General features: G+C 34.1%; 1 protein-coding gene across 2 annotated transcripts in view; it reads right to left on the minus strand.

Moving 5' to 3' along the window:
- LOC115212896 (alpha-actinin, sarcomeric) overlaps positions 1–20,784 on the minus strand; it is a 152,362-nt gene that overhangs the window by 115,255 nt on the left and 16,323 nt on the right. The window lies entirely within an intron of this gene.

Consider the following 20,784-nt stretch of genomic DNA (forward strand, 5'->3'; position numbering starts at 1 on the left):
TGCATTGTGAATGTTTGATGATCTCTCCTGAAAGACATTCAAATACTTCACAGTGGAATAACTACCAACTTTATACAAAATACAAATATACACAGTTTCTTAAAATAGAAACCTATAACTCATAAAGAGTATCTTAGCTTCTGAGTCAATTAGCAATGTTATAAAGCAAAGTGGTTCTTATTAAGAACTGAAACTGGGTCCTGAGCATATTTTAATGGCAAAAGCAATACGTAGTATACCTTGTGCTGCTTTTGCCATTAAAATGCAATTTATCAAAGTATCAAAGAGATAAAAAAAATTTTTCGTCAGATACTACCACAATATGATAATAGACTTTCAGAAACTCAACCATAAATTTTGTGAAATAGATAACAGCTATTGAAATATGCATAGAGACCAAGATATTTCAAAACTAGTTTTATTTTGACTATTTTATGCTGTCATAAACAAAGAACATACGCGAACAGTTGTTAATGATAACAAAGAACTTTTCTAATACAGTTATCTTTATTGGTTTGTGTGTTGAATAAAATGCAAAACACCTTATTACATACAGTGTTGGCTTGGTGGTTAGAGCACTGAAAAATATTACTTTACATAATACGGTTCAAAACTGCATTAAGTCATCCATCACTCTTCTCTATTCCACCCATAGGTAATGACAGATTTATTGATACTCAGCATACAGAATATTGAGAAAATCTGAGATGTTTACAGTAACAAATTAGCAACATTAACCCTTATGCTACCAAATTTCAGCTGCAATACACTGACTTATTTCAATTAATTTTGCCAGTAAAAGAAAACTTCAGTAAAATAATTTTGTCATCATTAAGCTGGTGTTTGGAATATAAATTAACACTGAATTTTAACAACCAAATGTTAAATGCCATAAGCCATTGGGCTGTCAAGGCGTCACAGGAAAAAAATTGTAAGTACTGATTCCAAGAAGAGGACATAAGTTACCTTTTCTTTATAACAAACCTTTGAGAGGATTTGAACTGAGCAATACAAACTGAAAAATAGTCACCAGTCACAAATCTTTCTCACTGTCTACTGTGATAAACTCCATATTGTATGATGATAATCTATTTACAGCTAAGTAGACTTGGCCATTGAGAGTTGTCAAGAACACTGAACCAAGAATAGAATGACAAAAATTAATGTGGAATTAATTAGCAACACTGGTGTTGTTTGGTGAGAAAGGAAAATTATGAATTCAGACTTAAAATCAATAACAATATTTCTAGCTGATTTATTAAATGGTTAAAGTATTGCTGCAGAGAGAATTCTGAAAATTTAATTTTTCGTTTGCCATCTGCAGAGATCTCAACAACTCTTCATAGCACATAAACTTGCTTAGTTCTGCAAACTATGATAAAAGGGATATGAGGTGTACAAACGGAAAAACTCTCAATCAACTTTATATTAAAAGTAGGTGCTGGTCTACCATCACTCATCATTATCGTTTCACTGCTGGCATGGGTTGGACATAACTGTGAAATGACAAGTACTGGGTAGGTCATCCAGTTATAAAACAAGATATAAATTCTGAAATTTGGTCTTGCTTTAAAAAAAAGCAAATGCAAGCGTTTGAATTTCCCAAACATCAAATCACTGCAATGATGAAAGCTAATCTAACAATTCAGGAAATATGAAACAATGCCATAACAATATAGAAGTTGCTGACCTTAGCAAACATACAAGTACTGACTGGTACTGGATAAGTATTTACAATGATCAAGTTCACAGACGTAATAAAAGACTTCAAATTTCATGAACATAATATATATATGTGTGTGTGTGTGACAGCTAAGCTAAATCTACAATGCATTTCATGAATTATATATATATACTGAAGAAAAAAGTTAATCTAATGATATTTTACAATGCATTAAGCCCTTTACTTAGTCAGCTTTTACCAATTATTCAGGAAGTATATTTCTAAAGTCTTGTGTTTGGTTTACAAATGAATAAATAGCAGTAGACTGACCTAAAGTATTATAAGTATAATAGCAGCTATATATCATCATCACAATAAGCTATTGAGTAATAAATAGGAAATGTTTTGATGATGACACTAAGAACAAAAAAACAGCACAAATTATTGCGAGTCAACAATATTGACTTATCCAGTTTCTGATATTAAATAAAGTATTAAACATATATAGTATGCCGATTAGTGACTCCAATTTTCTGGAGATACAAAATTTGATGTGTATATAAACAAATTGGCTGCTTCTTTCTTTGGGATTGATCAAATGATGCTGATGAGACCCCAACACAAATCAAAAATCGATTAAGGCTGTTCATAATTTTTTTTCAATCTACGGAGGAATCAGTAAATTTTCTGTGTTTGTTCCACCCTATAGGTTTACATATAACCAAATATGTCAAGACAGTAGTTGCAAAGGGGAGGGGTGTTAAATGCTTGAATAAATTATGAATTTGTGTTTAATATGATTTACAGAGACTGAAAACAAACATATTCAAGGTTAATTTAGAGCAGAATGAAAATAATGCCTTTTCTTTTTTTTAATTAGATTACTTGGTAGAACATGAAAAGTCTTATGAACCTTAATAACCAAACATGGCATCACTGAAGGCAGAGTTACTTGTCCAGAATGAATACCGATATGGTTTTAGATTTTATTTTTAGTGGTAGGTAAACAAAGATTAAATAATTAAAAAGATAGAAAGAAATATGCGTAAGTATAGTTCTAAAATGCTTCACATAGATATTATGGGATGCATTATTGTCAGCAATGTTTCTGAGGTCTTACACAGCATTTGGGGTTTTTTTTCAACTCAGATCCCATCACCCAGTTGATCTAGCCAGGGTTGTTCAAATCCCAGCAGCAACAAAGCCATGGGGCTGCTCTCTTTATCCAAGGCCATCCACAGCTTTTTCTGTTACTTGATTATTTTAATAAACAAATACTTAAATCGATTTCCAAGTTAAACAACTGATAAGAAGGCAGCAACATTCCACAGACACAACACTTCATAAACATTCTAGAAAGGTTTATCTTCAGCTTCATCAATCCTTTCAGCCCTCAATCTAATAACACCCTGCAAAGCTACAGACCCTTTCACTTAACAACCACCACCATACTGCACACAACAATCCTACTGTTATTAAAATATCTACTGATAAGGACATTTGAGACCATAAACAGAAATTAGCTTCTAGTAAATGTATTTCAGCATCTGTGAAACTGCTGTAACTCTAAATGACCATTTTTTTCCCCTCCTCACAATAAATGTTAGATGGTTTCAAAACCAACAGAAAACTACCATTACACACTATCTTAATTATCTTGGTCATTAAGATATTCCCAAGATAACAATAACTACATTGCAATATTTAAGCAGGACACATTATATTCAAGGAGACTAGAGACTGCCTAAGGTCTGGGACTTCCTAAATGAGAAAGAATCATCTGATAAGCTACATTACTATCATCCCTCCTCCCCTTTTCTCCCTCTCTCTCTTCCTCCATCACAGCTACACTCCAGCTTCAGCCAGGCGTTTCAAAATTATTTGTTCCCCATAGTTGGATTCAAAGCAACACTGATCAAATTAATCATTGTCTTATTCATCAGCAACGTTACACCACTTCATGCTGTAATAATCTCATATATTCAGCAACATTTACCATTCTGCATTATCTACAGCCTTCTCTCCTGTATTCAGTAGTGAATCCAAATCTTTCCCTTTCAGCCTATTAATTTCCAGATGACAGTTTACTGACAATATTTCACACTTTGCAAAGACGAAGCAATCAATAGGTTGCTGTTTTAGCCATAGGTCAACACTGATGAGCAGACCTATGATCAAAGGTACTCCAGCCATGACTGTCTTATGAGGAGTATGTAAGATTCTATTATCTAATCTGTACCTATCCTTATCTTATAATAAAGATGCACCATTCAATGAAGATTTTTCGACTACAACTTTTGTTTTGTTGATAATTAAATCAAATTGTAGACAACTAGATTGAATTGTAGAGCACTCGACTAAAGTATAGAAGAGCAGACCAAGCTGTAGAGTATTAGACTAAACATTTATGATATCTAGTTACATCTTGTTATATACACAATTTAAATCTCACTTGAGTCAGTTTTGTCGTTCACTCTTCTGGTAACAATAATGTAAGCAACAGCCATATACTGGGGTTGACGAAATCAACAACCCCTAATATGTGACATAATACAAAATTTAGAAATTAATTTTTGAAAATGCTTGAACAGATTGCAGAAAGTACAAGCATATTGTGTGTAAAGAAAACATCAATTAATATTTTTAATATGTTAATTTAGCTAATATTGACATCATGCTTACTGTTTTACTAACTGCCCATAACATCTAATGCTCACTTCCCAGGTTTACACATAATTCAGTTAGCTCTGCTTGGCTGCATCTAACACCATTCTAAGCAATGGGGGTCACATAACATTGTGTTGTAATGCAAGTGTAAATGAAGCATATAGTTTAGAGATTAATCTGCCTTCTAATACCAATCTAGTGTGTGTGTGTATTGGAAGAAAAGAGGTTATGATCAAATAGTGAAAGAGCAATAAGAATTAATTAGCCATTTCAGAGCGTGCAATATTTAAGCAATGCATTATTAATAGTGGGACGATAGATTAATATTAATAGCTAAATGCAATACCCAAACCTCAGATATTATATAAATACATGAAACTTGCATAATCTTAATTAGATATTAATGAACAGATAGAAAATGAGAAAAACAAAAGATAAGTTAGACAAACCAACAATAATAAACTAAAATAATCATTGTACAGATTTAGAACTTATTTTACCTAGATTGATAACCTATTTACTGACGAACCAACAAGGATACCTGTACATGGGTGCTTAACCTGCTAGAAATAGCAACAAATCTCCTTTTAAAACACACCCCACTGTCTTAAAGATGGAAGGACATCTTGGATAATGTAGCCCCCGATACACAATGTTTTAAAGTAAGATGAGAATGAGCTTTGCTACAATGCTTCTGATCATAGGCCAGCTCATTCAGGTGTGACTTGGGGTTAAACAGCAATCTATTTCTTGATGTAGAAGTTAGTGAAATTGCTATTTTAAAAATATTTGCAACTAATTGGTTGCATTTTAAAGTAGGTAAATACACTTTGTGGCTACACAGAATAGTGTTTGGTATGTGTGTGTGTGTGTGTGTGTGTGTGTGTGTGTGCATGCACACCTTTGAAACACAGAATAGATAAAACAAGGGACAACTGATGAAGGGAATGTTCTTTATATTGCCTGTCTCGCTTCTCTATTTGTTTCTTTTGTTGTTCAAAAAAAGTTCGTTTTCTATGTTTTTGCTTTTTATGTTCTCGTTTCTCATTTTGCTGACATTTTTTGATGTCCTATACCCATGTATGCATGTATATATACATATATATGTAGGTGTGTACATATATGTATGTATATGTGCATATATTTATATATTATATTATGTTATGTTATATTATATATATATATATATATATATATATATATATACACACACACACATACTCCTTTATTTGTTTCAGTCATTTGACTGCGGCCATGCTGGAGCACCAAATTTAGCCGAACAAATCGACCTCAGATCTTATTCTTTGGAAGCCTAGTATTTATTCTATCGGTTTCTTTTCCTGAACTGCTAAGTTACAGGGACATAATCACACCAGCATCGGTAGCCAAGCAATGGTGGGGTACAAACACAGACACACAAACATATATATAACGGGCTTCTTTCAGTTTCTGTCTACCAAATCTACTCACAAAGCTTAGGTCAGCTATAGTAGAAGACACTTATTACCCCCTCCACTAAAATCTCCCCATGACCAGACATGATTTTCATAGACAACACTCATGAGAGTGATTCATGTTTACAATCATCACCTGATGTTAAGACAAAAGTACATACACACACACACACACACAATGGGCTTCTTTCAGTTTCTATCAACAAAATTCACCAACAAGGATTTAGCTCACTTGGGAATATAGTAGAAAACACTTGTCCCAGGAGCTGTGTAGTGAGACTGATCCTAAAACCATATGGTTTCAAAGCAAGCTTCCTAGCCATACAGCCATCTCTGTAACTGACCGAATGCATATATACTACTGAAAGACATGATGCTGTAAATTTTATCTGAGAGAAAACTTTTCACAGAAATGCTGTGCTAAAAACACAATATATATATCAAAGCGAAATGAATGTTTCAGCAGTGACTCACAAGAATCTCAGAAGCATTTCAACCTTCTCAGGCCTTGTCAACGATGTGTAACAAGTTGTCGCATACCTAAATTAAATTTGTCCCTTTCAGTATATAGAGAAGAGTAGATAATACATTCGTTAATATTGTGGAAAAGTGACGAGGATGAAATAAACTTGGTGTACACAGACATACACACATGCTGTGTATATGCACACACACACACACAATTTTATCAGCAAGGTCACTGAAGAGAGAATTCTATTCAAAGATTGACAGATTTATGAAATAGTGTTTTCTCTAACATTTTTCAGAGAATTTAACAAAAAATAATTGTTCAAAATGTAAACAATGAAAACAAACTGATAACAATTATTAAACAATTTTAAAATTGTTAAACAATGTTTGAAAAGTCCTATATATACAAATCATTTTAACCTATTTTTCTAGGTTAAGATTAGCAAAATTGTTTTCAAAAATTTGTTGAATTTGCTAATTTCTAAACAATTATTTTCATAGTTAGCAGTCAGAAGACTGCTAACATTGGTGTTCTTGGCAGAACCTTAGCTATTAAAGTTGGTAATGGGTCCATTTAAAGTGATCTGTATTAAAAACGCTTTCACAAAAAATTCATGTTAATTAAAATTCCAAGCACCAGCGTAATAATGAAAAGATACAGAACATTTTGCACACTCATTCATGATAGTTTCAGAAAAGGATTTCATGTCCTTGGAAGAATAAGAAGTGCCACAAGACACTACCTCTGCACCTGTGAGTGTTGTTGTCCAACTAAAAACTATCTGAAATACACTCCCAAAATATTTAGAGGTACACTTCTGTATGCAGGCATCCTAATACAAAGGCATAGTCTCTCTCTCTCTCTCTCACCATGAATGTCAAATCTATTTCCACTATACAACATTGTCATGGGTTGGTCAGCAGATGTGCTGGTTGGATAAAATAAATTTAACAGTTTGTCTGCGGAAATTAAAAAAAACAACTTCTATACTGCACAAGTGTTATGATCAAAATAGCAAAATATGGAAAATGAAATTCCTTTTAGTTTGGTCTGTTTCCATGTATCTTTAACTACTCTGATCCTACAACCCTGGAGACAAACACTACATTTTACTGATGTTGGAAACCTTGAATTAATTGATTTACATACATATTTCTAAAACCTCTGGAGAGCTCCAAGCTAAATATTAATAAATCACTATATGTGTCATGAGGGTCCAAAGAGAGGCTCACAATAAATATAGTGCTTTAATCCACCAGGTGGTTGTGCTCTTTACATATAGTACAAGTGACTGGTGATGATTGAAATGAATTTTGCAGACTGATACAAAGTTAGATATTGCAATCAGGTATGATGAAATTTTATCGGTTTCTAGGGAGAATGTTAATGGTTGCACTTTGCTCATGTAATTATTGATATAACTATCCAAATTAAAGTAATTCCAGTATTAAATTTGGAAAGTCCAAGAAAAAGTGGGTAAAAACACTCATGTATATTTTTTTAAAAAATAGAAAAGAGTAAAGGTGGTCTAAAGGAAGGGGCAGAGCATATAACCCTTGCAGACATTTCAAGACTGGTGAGGTTTATGCTGTTAATGTTCAAGTTTAAACTGGTGCAGGACACCTACAAGAGCAGGGTGGAAATTCCAGAAGGGGCCACCATTTTCAGGATAAAAGATTGAGCAGAGTGGTTGGATGCCTCAAGAGTGTGAATAGGTGGAGAGACAACTGGGAGGGGATTGCTTGAATGATGGAGGTATGGGATCAACCAGCTCTGAAGTTACAGGAATTCTTTTAAGTCTTTTACAGGTTTCAGTGACTAAATTCTTATAAATACCATATTCAGAAGAATTTAGCATATTACAGCAACCCCGATACTTATTCCTGTCAGGGCACCAGCTCAATATATATCATGCACTGAGAATGAACCCAAAACTACACAGTTGCAAAGTGAACTTCATAACCATAGTCATACATGCACACACACACACACGGATTGATCATTGTAAATGAGCATCACCATAATACAAGCACTGTTTTTTTTTTGTCTCCAATATATTGTGTAAACATGTCTGGCCACAAGGAAATATTACCTTGCTTGGAAAGAGGTGATGGTTGGTGATAGGAAAGGCATCCAGTAATACAAAATCTGCCTCAAAGAATTCTGCTCAATCCATGCAAGCATGGAAAAGTGGATGCTAAAATAAACGATGATGATTCCTACACCTGTCCATCTTTCTATTTATATACTCTTTTACTTGTTTCAATCAATGGACTGTGCCCATGCTGGGGCACCACTTTGAAGGGTTAAGCTAATCAATCTCAGTACTTATTCCAAGTATGTCACTTATTGATTTCCTTTCTGTTGAATCACTAAATTGTGGGGAAACAAACAAACCTGCACCAGTTGTCAAGTAGGGAGAGACAAACAAACATGACAGGATTTAGCAGTTTTTGCCTGTCAAGTTTACTCCTAAAGTATTGGGCCAGCCCAGGGCTGGAGCAGAAGACACCTTGTCGAGATTGCTGTGTAATGGGGCTGAACTTGAAACCACAAAGTTGTGAAGCAAACTAACCATGCCTGCACCTACACGCCCACACATGCATATTCTTAATATTTATAAGATATATATATATATATATATATAGGCACAGGAGTGGCTGTGTGGTAAGAAGCTTGCTTCCCAACCACATGGTTTTGGGTTCAGTCTCACTGCATGGAACTCTGACAAGTGTCTTCTACTGTAGCCTCGGGCTGACCAAAGCCTTGTGAGTGGATTTGCCCGTTGTGTGTGTGTGTATATATATATATATATATGTGTGTGTATGTGTTTGCATTTGTCACCCCACCATCGTTTGACAACCAATGTTGGTGTGTTTACATCCCCGTAACTTGGCAGTTCGGCAAAAGCGACCAATAAAATAAGTATTGGGCTTACAAAGAATAAGTCCTGGGGGTGATTTGATCAAGTAAAGGCGGTGCTCCAGCATGGCCACAGTCAAATGACTGAAACAAATAAAAGAGTAAAAGAATATATATATATATATATATATATACATACTCTGATGTTCTGAGTTCTATTTTTCTTGTTTGCATCGCCAAACATATGTATATATCATTTGTATATTATAATATTAATCTTCAGACTTTGTAGCCAAGTTAAACTAAATCAAATTACATTATAACAAAGAAAACTAAACTGCTTGGAAGAAAAGCCAGTCACTGAGATCAGGTAATAAAAACAAAATATTTAAAAAATATAAATATATGTATATATAAAATAAAGAGATGATATTTAAGATAAGTGGCATGTCAAAAGTAATGTCCTAGAAACTACAGTAGGCTTTTGAGTTTTGTGTTATGAACAGCAGCTCCGAACGAACAAGCGGAGAAGGCTACGCATAGTTACTTTTAAAAACCTTCAATTAGATAAACACAGGAATGTTTGCTATTTCCTTCTTCATATTTTATTTCAATAAAGATCTCCACCCTCTCACCAGTTTCTTAATACCTTTTAATTTGTGGCACCTTGATTCTAATTGTAGATTATATTTAAATCATTTTACACATAACTGTAGCTTGTAAAAGCTTTAAACTTTCTTTATTATTATTGTTGTTTTTTTTTTGCTTGTTTCGTTAAGAAAAAAAAATATTTCCTGTGAATACATTAGAAAAAAAAAGTTCATTGAAACATCATATTTAAAGAAAAAAAAGAAGGTATGGTCAAATACAAATACAACGGTATTTACAAAAAGAAAATCTTTTCAGAAAAATGTGTTAACAAAAGACTTTCTCCAGTCTGAGTCAGTGTTTATGATATGACAACTGAAAGTGTAGTCTATTTTCATATGGGAAGACTATGATTGGCAACTGAAGCATACGTACACAGTGGAGAAATGCTAAAATGAGGTTAATTTATGCATTCATCATTGCAGGGGCTATGGCTATGCCTGCTACTTTGTGCAGCAGAGACCAGATAGATTTATATTGTAACATTCCCCAACTTTTCAATTTTTTAAATTCTACAATGATCCTCAATTAATTCACTTAATGATATTCATCATTATCAACTCATGACTTCAAATTTCTTTAATTATAACATATATATATTACATATATATATATATATATATATATATATATATGTATGTATATATATATATATATGAAAGGAAGAGGAATGTAAAGAATTTAAAAAATTTGAAACTAGAACAAAAGTATTCGATTAAAGTTAATTTAATTCCAGTATATCTAAGAGTTAATAGTAAGAAAAGGAAAAGACCCCCCCCCAACCTCACCCTAAAAAATAAATGAATAAAGAAGCATTGGCTTGAATTTTAAAACATGCTTTGTATAATTTCGTCTGCGAGAACTGAAGTTGTTTCAGCTCAATAATAACCAAACTGTTTTGACAAATGGTATGTGCATCAGTTAGGAGAAGAGGATGATGGCGGGGGAGGGGGGTTATAATAGAAAGCATGGCTAACCATAAGAGATGTTGTTGATATTTGGACTACTGCAGTCACTATAGAGAATTTAACATCAATAATGTTAGAATGTTTAACTAATTATTCATGTAATGTGTATGTGTTATAGGAACTTGTATATTCTTTAACCTTTCTATTACCACATTTCTGTTGAAACACACTGCTTTGTTACAGCTAATTTTGGAAATAATCAAGAATTTAGTAAAATAACTTTGACATTATTAAGATGGCATTTAGAAGATAAATTAGTATAAAGTTTTGATGGAAAGTTTTAATTTAGGTCATTTTAAAACAAAGAAGTTTCTATCAAAGAACCAGGGGCAATCTCAGGGTTAAAATACGGAAATCAAATAAAAGATATATTAAGACTTGTAGAACATTTTTTTTACTGTAAAAAGTACTTTTAGTTAATTTTAGTCATCACAGCTAAGACTTTACTGGAATACTGCTTTCAGTTGTGGATTTAAAATTTTTTAGTAAAAATGTATTCAAAATTTCAAAACTGAAAGGATGTTGACAAACTAATATGTAGATTAATTATAGCCAGGAATTACCTAAAATTGAACTTTTAGACTATTTCATATAGCAAGACTGATAAAAAAAATTAAAAAAACTGGCACACCATTGGTTAGTTATGACAAATGTTCCAGTTGATCTGATCAATGGAACAGCCTGCCCATGAAATCAAATTGCAAGTAGCAGAGCACTCTACAGATATTCATGTCCTTAAAGTAGTTTTCAGTGAGATTTAGCATGACACAATGCACCAAAAACGGCTCTTTGAAATACAGGTACAACTCGTCTTTGCCAAATGAGCAACATGAAATAGAGTGTCTTGCTCAAGGACACAGCATCATGTCACCAGGTATTGAGCTCATTTTTAGCCAAATACCCAAATCATTTATCAACATGCCTTAACAGCATGACTGATGGAAACCTACCGAATGTGAAATTACATCCAGTTTTGTGTAACTAAAACCCTTCTTCCCTTTCTGAGTATTTCTCCCAAGAAACACATTTTTATTTCGCAAACTCTTCTGGCACATGTTAGACCCCCTTGGGGTTCACAGAGCACCGAGTGAAGAACACTGATGCAAAGAAGGCTTCAAATAACGCAGAAGTTTTTAAACAGACAAATATTCTGATTAAAAATAGTGCTTACTTAACAGTCATTTTTAACCACAGTATAGGTACCCATATATGAAGCACCCATATAATGAAGAATATAGCAAGACAAAGTAAATTAATTTTAGAAATCTCCATGCTTGTTTTCATTGAAGGTTGTTAATAACCATAGCAACCAAAGATTTGAAGTGATGTGATTAATCTTAGGCATTTTATGTTAGAAAGCACCTGCATAATTTAATAGAAAATCTTTAATAACTGCTAGTTTGAAGTAAAACACAAAAACCAAATCTGATTTATTTCCTGCTAAGTTGGGTGAAAAAGCCGAATATTTGAAATATAAAAATTAATGATGTCTACTCTCATAAAAAGGAACTTGGTTGTTACTTTAGCCACATTAGATAGTAAAACACAGAGAGAGTACAGAATTATATTTTCTGGCAACAATTTGATGTATGGATCGTGTATTTAAAGAGAATCTATAGTCAATCGTTCATGTGGAATTCATTATCTTACAGGAAACTATTCACTATTATTATTCTAAATATTTATTTACACAAGAAATAACTCAAATACGAAGACAAGGGAATTTCCAATAATAGCAGATGGTATCTTAAAAAAATACAAAATATTTAACAATACACATGCTGAAAACTGTACAACAGCAAGCTGCATTAATGACTTAAAAGAACAAAAAACAAAAACAATAAATAAAATATAAATCTGAGAACAAATGAAGATGAAGTATTGCTAAAAATTTATTCTTGGTGCCTGTTATTTGCTTAAAAGAAAAAAAAAAACCAATTTTTTAAAAATAAAAGTGAATAAGAAATGTTCTTAATTTCTATTTTGAATGATTTGGAGTACAAGTTGGTATGGTTTTAAAGTAATTGAAATAATGGCGATTTACATTTTTCAGGAAACAAATCATCATTTAATATCCATTTTGCATATTGGCATGGGTTGGATGGTTTGGCAGGATCCAGGTGAGCCACTGGTGTGTGTTCAAAGCCAGCTTTGGCATGGTTTCTATGACTGGATGCCTTTCCTAACAACACCTATTTCACAGTGGTGCACTGGGACGCTGTTTTCATGTCACCAACACTAGTGAGGTAGCCAAGTAACCTTATAAAACAGGAAAAAGGAAAGGAACGTTTATGTTGCTCCATTCTACTCAGCTGTAAATGAGTAGCAGCCTATTACTTGTGTAGTCCTCTCTTCCACCAGCAATCACCAACTTATTGGTTCACTGGGTCAAGGACGATGTCTATGTCTGCATGTGACTACACAGGCACCTAAAACAATTGGTGAAAGCATGGTACATGCTACCAGGACATACTCACTTGCAAAGAGACAAGGACATGGTGTTGTTATTTCCTCAATCTCTGTAAAACCTAAGTTAATGAAACATAGATCAGTTAGTATATAGGATCAGCCATCATCCCCCTTACTACTACTCTCTCCTCCCAGCTGAGAGGTTTTTGTCTTGCAAGTTACTCAGTGACTCTGTTGGCGCTGGTGCCACATGAAAAAGCACCCAGTCCACTCTGTAGAGAGGCTGGCATTAGGAAGGGTATCCAGCTGTAGAAACCATGCCAAAACAGACAATTGGTGGCTTACAAGCTCCTGTCAAACCGTCCAATTCATGCCAGCATGGATAACAGACATTGAATGATGACAATGAGAATTATGTAATACTATTTTATCTGAAACATGCATCAGATGATTAAGAATATATAATTCTCCATACTTGTGTGTTTTCTACTATATTCTGATAGATTATACTGACCTTTTGCAGTGTTTGACCTTTGGATTTACCAACTGGACAGGCAGCAGAATGTAATTTTACAGACTACATGGATTACAATGATTTTCACTGGTCAATCTGGATAGCCAAGTTTGACTCCCACTGAGTGCTTAAAAAGGACAAGTATAGCTTAGTAGTGTACCATGCTTTTGCTAACTGCTTCAGGTACCTATGTAGCCATAAGCAGACATACATACCTTCTTACTCTCCTCTCTCTTGGACCCTGAGGCACATCAAGGTTGTAACAGCTAGAGACAGAGAGAGTTGCACCAATACTCAGCTGGTACTCGTTTTCAGCTGTGTAGACTGGAGCAATATGAAATGAAGTGCCTTGTTCAATGAAGGAAACAATGTGTCACCTAGTCAGAAATTGAACCTGTGACATTATGATCATGAGTCAAATGTGCTACCCACTAGAGTATGTACCTTCTAGTGTTGGACAAGTGCCTAGTAAACCAAAAAAAAATCTGAATTATTTCTACAAAGTTGAAAACACAACTTGAACTTTAGATAGTATTATTATTAAGTTATTAATATTCTTCATGTTGTTGTTGTTGTTATTATTTGCTTGAACTTTAGATAGTTATTATTAGCCTGCTTATCTTAGAAGATTATTCAGCACATTTAAATCCAATATACTAATTCATATAGACATGAACACATACTCACGTCTACCTCACATACAATAACCACACACATACCTAGCTCATGTACATTAACAAGATTACTTAGACTGAAAACAAAAATGAGAACAATGCAATGTATCAATCAATTACAATCATACAATGTATGGCAATATATCAATCAACCAAGCGTTTGCCACTCACTGCATTTCCCTCTAACCTTGTCTCTATCCATCTGCCACTCACCTCTCACACTCCCATGAACTTACTTAACTCACTCACTGTATCTTGAAGGTATGTCCTAATACATCTTAACCATCATTATCTTTGTTTTCCAACAGAGGTAACCATGTGTCTTCCTTACAGCAAGACACTTGTTTCTATTCCTCTGTCATATTTCAAGCTCGCATCACCAAGCACAAAGCCATCTACCCTCAAAACTACTCCTAAATCTCAATTGAGAGGTCTTGTTTAGCTAGTTACTCAGTGACCTCACCAGTGCTGGTATCATGGAAAAAGCACCCAGTAAACTCTGTAAAGTGGTTGGCTTGGGGAAAGACATCCAGCAGATGAAACCGTGCCAAAGCAGACACTGGAGTTTGATAGTCTTCTGATTCACCTGCTTTTGTTTGACAGGAGCTGGTAAATCAGACAGGATGTCCTTTCAAACTCCAACCATTTCAGAGTGAACTGCATGCTTTTTACATGGTACCAGTGAGATCACAAAGTAACTCACACGACAAGATCGGGGCAGTATTGAAGGAGGTGGTTTTATGTCAGGTAATGATAGGTAGAAGTGTTTTTTAGAAGTATATCAGCATGGTTCTCAGAAAGAAAAAAAAAACATGTATTAGGTGTGGAGAGACTAGACATAACATGGATATGAAGAAGTGTGAATAATAAAATATAGAGAAAAATAAACAAGTAGCTTCAAGTGGAAAAGAGCTAAGAAAACATGAATGTAGAAATAGCAGGTAATTAAGTGAATGTATTCCAAATCCAGTTTGAAACACAAGTGATACATATTTACAGATATAAGAGCACACAGTTGCATTGAAGTGTGTATCTTGGACACGTTTAAGCATTAACAACTGATCAATATGAAATTAACAATATAGAAATCAATACATTTTCTAAGATTCTAATTGAAAAACTTCATCATTTCATGAGGATCAAAGTTTCAGAAACCAAGTGGTTAGCTTGGTTTTATATAAATAGAATTATGAAAAACTCCTGTTACAATAACTTCCTAGAAGTTCTGGTACCTATTTCTATCAGGATCCATAAGGCTATTTCTCTTCTCATCCCAAACAGATATTACATAGATAAGTACCTTGTCCTCTTATTTCTTTTAACTGTTTCGGTCACTAGACTGCAACCCTGATGGGGCCAATGAGTGAATGGCTTTGGTTGAACAAATTAGCCCCCATTAAGTCAGATACTTATTGTATTGATCTCTTTTTCTGAACTTCTAAGTTACAGGGACATAATTAAACACACACTGGTTGTCAAGCGGTAGAGTAAGAAACACAGTCATAAAGTCAAGACATGTATGCTACAGACTTCCACATTTCCTATCTATCAAATTCACTCACAAGGCATTGGTCAACTCAATCTATAGTAGAAAATGCTTGTCCAAGGAGCTGCGCAATAGGACTGAACCTGAAAGTATGTGGTTGCAAAGTGAGCTTCTTAACCGCACAACCATGCCTGCAACTCTCTTTAATGTCTCAGTCATTAGATTGTGGCCATGTTGAGGCACAACCTTGAAGAATTTTGCCGAATGAATTGGTCCTAGTGCTTGTTTTTTAAAAAAAAAAAATTTTACTTCTTAAAGCCTGGTAACTTATTCTATTGTTCACTTTTTGCTGAAGTGCTAAGTTAGGGAATGTAAACACACCAGCCATCAAGCATTGGTGGGGGACAATCACAGACACAAAAAACACACACATATATATGAGTTATATATATACATATACATATATATATATATATAAAACAGGCTTCTTCAATTTCTGTCTATTAAGTGCAGTGGTATTTCGTTTGCCGATACGTTCTGAGTTCAAATTCTGTTGAGGTTGACTTTGCCTTTCATCCTTTTGGGATCGATAAATTAAGTACCAGTTATGCATTGGGGTCGATGTTATCACCTTAATCCCTTTGTCTGTCCTTGTTTGTCCCCTCTATGTTGAGCCCCTTGTGGGCAATAAAGAAATAAGAAAGATACCATGCAGTGGGACTGAACTAGCAACCATGTGGTTAGGAAGTAAATTTCTTACTACACAGCCACATCAACGCAAATAGTTTGACTATTAATTCCTAAGACAAAAGAATGTCTGCATAAAATTATGTGCTGAACAACTTGCCATACGGTCACGAATTCAAACCTAATTGTAGTGTTTTTAAGTCTCAGATCAAAGCTTATACTTCAACAAGCAAACAGATGAGCAGTTTCCACACATGAGCGATTAACAGTAAAAAGTGCATCCAGATGTAAGTACATTTGCACACGAAATGTATAAATGTCCGAACTGGAGAGAGAGACAACTAACACATGTAAACTTATGGAAAAAATAGATGAATATTTTCAAGGTTTATAAGGAACACTCCCAACCCATACATCAAGCCAACTAACTTTTCACCCTGGGTTATGGAAATAGTCTGTGCTTCTAGACAGTTTAAAAATTCACTTATGTCTTTCACTAAAACTGCAACACATATCAACAACCTCTTAGCTTTACTAAGTGAAGGGAACTCCCACAACTTTATTGTTAAGGGGTTTTACAGTATACAAACAGAATGTAGCCCTATTACACAATGAACTATATTTACAACCTTTGCTGGTGATCAGACAGTTGTCTGTCTGTCTGTCTCTCTCTCTTTCTCTGCACTTGTAATGCTTTTAACAATGAAATTACCACTTAAATTGTATTGTACCCATCAAATGGCTTCCTCATTCTTTTTCTCAACAGCTATCACGGTTGAATAGAGCAATTATCTCTGTATTCATCCTCAACAATTAACTGACGTAAAATCCTAGTCGGCTTTTCTGAAGCCAAACAACCATCAACTCCATTTTTTTCTTTTGCAACTTGGCATTAAAAAAAGGATGGAGAGGGAGGGGGAGAAGGAAGGAAGGAGGGTTTTTTTTTTTTTTCAACCTATTTTGTGAGAGTACACTGGGTCTTCAGAAAGTGCTCATCATCAGAATCTGTTGCAAGAAATTAATACTTGTAAACCACATTCATTCTGAGAATATATGAACACACACACACAAATTATGGCTTGCATTAGAAACACTGTAGCCTGAAGGCTGCAGCCAATGAAAGGTAAATAGACACATCCCATTTGAAACATTGAAGAATAATATAATAATTTAAAGTATGCCTTTAAAGAATTTATTTGCATATAGTCAACTTCACAGGAAACATACAAACCCTGCGCACTTGCCATGCAATAAGCCTTGTGAATGTATTTGGAACATAGAAACTGAATGAAGTCTCCATGTGGGTTATGTGTATGTGTTGTGTGTGTGGGCTAACATATAAGTTCTACAAAAGTTACTTATTATAGGCAGTGCTGTTGTCATCACTTCACCTGTCAACAAATCACCCACCCACTTAGCATTTTCAAAGATGCGTGAAATAAGAGATCCTTTACTCAAAAAAAAAAAAGAACAGGTAAGGGTTAGCAACAGGAAGGGCATCCAGCAGTAAAACAATGAATACCTCAATGATATATTCCTTTAATACAATCTCACATGGAAAATTGGACGTAAAATAAACTAATGAATGAACATTAATAATGATTTTATGTTTTATTAAATAAAGAAAAAAAAAGATTAAAGCATCGCGGAAATGTGGATAAGTTTTTGTCATTTTGCTCTGAAAAATTTTCTTTTAAGCTTTTCCTATTAACTACAATGTAAGCAGATTACAAAATTATATTCCATAATCTGTTAGAAATCAATTATTGACATAATTTAAAGGTGAACCACATCCAAGCATTGCCATACACGCTGTTAATGATATTTCAGAATTTCACTGAAGATTTAGATTAATATCTAAATATCTAAAATTTAATAAAGTCGTCAGTTCTAATGTGCATGCAAAACATTCTTATTATGCACATATGCAGATTGAGAGAGGAATACTTTGATTACAGCCAGTAATGTGCACTGCAAAAAAAAACAGCACAGTATTTGAATAACGATTGATGCTTTCATTTTTAATTTTCAGAAGGAAGCGGGGGAGGGGGATGTCTAAAAATACATATAAAGGAAATAAATGAATTTGATGCAGTTTTATGTCTACGGACTAGCTTCAATGTTGGCATAAAATGTTTTCGATTTTTCTTCCTTTCTTTCTCTTCTGTGTGCCTGGCCTTGTAACATTTGAATAATCATCATCATCTTCGTTTTGGTATGAACCATTCCATGCTTGCATGGCTCAGATGAAATCTGTTGAGACAGATTTACTACAGGGGAATGCTCTTCCTGTTGCCAATCCTCACCCGTTTCCAAATAAGTTAATACTTTCCCATGATGAGATATGTTTTCACCCAAGATTGGAAATGAAAGAAACCGCTTGTATGACAGTGACACTTGTTTACAACTATCATGCAATGCCAAGACAAGTAGGAACACTACAAATATTTTACAAATTGTATCTTCAAAATTATCTCCCCTGCTTTTTGTTGCATAAATCTGTCACTTGTTATACATGCACATCTGCACACACACACACACACACACACACACACAGAGTATATGTGTGTGTGTGTGAATGTGGTTGTGCATGTGACTCATCAATTGACAACTTTATCATTTAGCGTCCGTTTTCCATGCTAGCATGGGTTGTCCTGTAAATTAGTAGTGTGGCAAAAAAAGAAATACTGAATAAATGCCATGCTGGGATTAATTTTATCATTGAAACCCCTGAAGGGAGTGCCCCAGTATGGCCACAGTCCAATGACCGAAGTAAAATAATAAAAGAAAACTTTCACACACACAATCATGCATTTAAATTGTTTCATGTGCAATACATACACGCACATATAAATGTAAATATACATACATACACACATATGTAAATACATACATATATCATCATCATCATCATTGTTCAACGTCCATTTTCCATGCTAGCATGGGTTGGACGGTTCGACCGGGGTCTAAATGTAAATATCCTTCAGTCCAGTGACATGTTAGTTACGCCAACCCAACGATGACCACCACCTACAACTCACCAAATCAGATCCTTATATATATATATATATATACAAAAAGGTGGCAAGTCAAAACTGGAATATTTACGACCTGCCTCATAAGAGCTGATTTGGGTGGGGCTTAAACAACAACATTGCAAAAGTTATGAATAACCTCTTATACAGACTAAAATAGAAAAAACAAAACAAAAAAACAAACAATCCGATAATTCTATACCAAATGACCAGAACGTTTAGCAGCTAGATGCTAGATAATTTAGCTTGATCTATTCACACACACACACACACACATATATATATATATATATAAAGGAGATTATTGATATATAAAGGCTAAGAAGAGATTGCGACACTATGTATTGGCTATTGCATGCTGATACTAAAGCCATATTTTCTAACAACAATCTCTGGTTGACGTAAGCACAATAGAGTGTATAGTATTTAGTAAAAAGAACAGTTCTTGAATGGAATTATTTACTCTACAATAATGTGTATTTCAATTACTTTTCTTCTGCAAATTGTGACTGATACATAATCTGAATCAATTATATCCACTTATTTCAATGATTCCAGGAAATGGAAGATAAAGTTCACCCCAATAGAATTTGTAGTAGTCACAAATTAAATATAACTATATTTCATAAAATATCTGGTACTTTTGTTACTGTGTTTTGTTTAAAATACACAGAATTTGTTTCAATAAATTTTGAAAATAATAGCAAAATAACTTTGTCATGACTATGCTGGCATATGGATCATAAATAAGCATGAAATTTTGTTGAAAAAGTTTTAAGATAACTTAAAGGCAAAGAGTGTGTATTATAGAACGAGGAGCTGTTTCAGGCAGGTTGGTATAAAAAGGGTTAGCAGAATACTTTGAAATAGTAAGACACTCTTAATAAAAGTAACAGTTGCAAATATTGTTCTTATGACTTATAATTCTATTTTTTTTTTCTTGTTTCAGTCATTTGACTACGGCCATGCTGGAGCACCACCTTTTTAGTCGAACAAATCGATCCTGGAACTTACTCTTCATAAGCCTAGTACTTATTCTATCAGTCTCTTTTTTGCCGAACCGCTAAGTCATGGGGATGTAAACACACCCTCGGTTGTCAAGTAATATTAGGGATACAAACACACACTTATGTTGTTACGCAAGCATAAAACAACACTGTCTATATTAATAGCAAGGCTATTGCTTCCTTTGCAGTTGGCAAAAATGTAAAGACAAGGAGAAATACAAACTCACAGCACAAACAC

The sequence above is a fragment of the Octopus sinensis genome, linkage group LG6, assembly GCF_006345805.1.
Source record: "Octopus sinensis linkage group LG6, ASM634580v1, whole genome shotgun sequence".
In the NCBI taxonomy this organism is placed as follows: Eukaryota; Metazoa; Mollusca; class Cephalopoda; order Octopoda; family Octopodidae; genus Octopus; species Octopus sinensis.